Raw genomic sequence first — 1856 nt, 5'->3', positions numbered from 1 at the left:
TGAATGGGTCAAAGGTGATTTCAGGGAGTACCTGGAGGTCTCAGGGACGTTTCAGGAGGTTTCAGGGGTGTTCCAAGGAATGACTGGAAATGTCTGAAGCATTTGGAAATTCTTAGGGGTTCTCTGGGTTTTTCGGGGGTTTTCGGGGAGGTTCCAGGAGCACTTCAGAAGGTTTCAAGGACACTTCAGGGGATCTTAGGGGGTTCCAGGGGGGCTTCATGGGCGTTGGCTGGAGGTCTCTGGAGCGTTTCAGGGGTCTCTTGATGTACCTGGAGGTCTCATGGGTCTCATGGAGTTTCAGGGTGTTATGGCATAAAACGAGCTTCCATTGTATATCCTTTTGCAATGGCCTTCTGGAAGTGGTCCCATTACATGGTCGAATCGTCAAAGTGTCATTTTTACGTAACTTTTCAAGTTTTAATTACAGGTATGCTCCGTTTTTGTCATTATCCGATTTCGTCAACACTAAAGTTTTTGTCAAAGTTGTTCCCTCGAACACTCGTGTTATTTATAGTTTAACATTAATCTTGAGGCAATGCATCCATGAATGAATTGGAAGCAACCAGCTTTCTTCTTCTTTACGGCTATACGTACCAACTGGGACTTGGCCTGTCTCTTTTAGTGTTATTCGAAAAATTTAACAGTTCGAGACTTTTTTTGCTTGAATTTTTACACTACAATTTTTTTACAAGACTTCTTTTAAGTGAAATAAATTTCACGCGATTTTTTACACGCTTTTCTTGAAATTACGCAATGTGCCGAATTCTTCTCTCCTGGTCGCTGTTTCTTTCCGACGGGGCTCAAATATCTACCAGAGATCTCTTTGGTTTTCTTCAGTAATTCCTACTAGCGATTGTACCTAGTATTCCTCCAGATTCCTTAATGGATTTCTTCTGAGAAATTGTCAGGAAATAACTCAGAAGTTCCTTAAGATGAATTAGTCTTTCAGAAATAAATTTCTCTATGAAAGAGGAGTCTAGGAACTTGGAAAACAATCTGGGGATTTCTCCAGCAACTCCTGAAAGGTTCCCAGAACTAACTAAGGATTCCCAAAAAATCCTAAAGAAAACCCATCAGTTCTGAAAGTATCCCTCGAGGAATAATTGGATGATTTCTTGAAAGAACTTTTGGAGGATTTGAGGAAAGATTTCCTGGAAGATTACTAGATTAAACTTCGGGAAGATTCCCAGTAAACGCAGTAAGAAATCGGGGAGAGTTTTTATTATTATATTATCTTTATTACCGAGATTTTCAGCCCAATATCATAAGAAACTCTTTAAGGTGAATATAAAACAAAGCCACACCTAAATTTTTTAAAAGCACAAATCTGAAGAACCAGGTATCGCACTAAGCTGAAAAATTGATCGATTGGTCACCACCAGCGGGTGACCAATCGATCAATTTTTCAGCTCGGCGCGATGTTTGGTTCCTCAGATTTGTGTTTCGCAAATTAAAGGTGTGGCTTCGTTCTATATTCACCTTAAAGAATCCAAGAAAGAACTTCTGATGAAATTCTAGAAAAACTGATGAAGGAATCCCAGAAAGAAATTCTGGAGGAACCCCAGAAAAAAAAATCCCTGGAGAAATATCAGAAGAAATTTCTGGAGGGATTTCAGAAAGTAATCTTGAAAGAATTCTCGTACGAAATTCCAAAGTAACGGAGACACTCCCCGGAGCCGGGATCTGATGCTTTTCAAACACATATCTGGGGAACGGAACGCTCTAAAAAGCTGAAATTTGGACATTTTTGTCAAGCCAATATTGATAAGTAATCAGTCAAAATTTCAGCTTTCCGTTTGCGAGATGTATTCTTGGAAAGCGCCAAAGCCCGACTCCGGATAATCGAGTCCGACCTG

The sequence above is a fragment of the Aedes albopictus genome, chromosome 1, assembly GCF_035046485.1.
Source record: "Aedes albopictus strain Foshan chromosome 1, AalbF5, whole genome shotgun sequence".
Lineage (NCBI taxonomy): Eukaryota > Metazoa > Arthropoda > Insecta > Diptera > Culicidae > Aedes > Aedes albopictus.
This window is presented reverse-complemented; position numbering follows the sequence as displayed.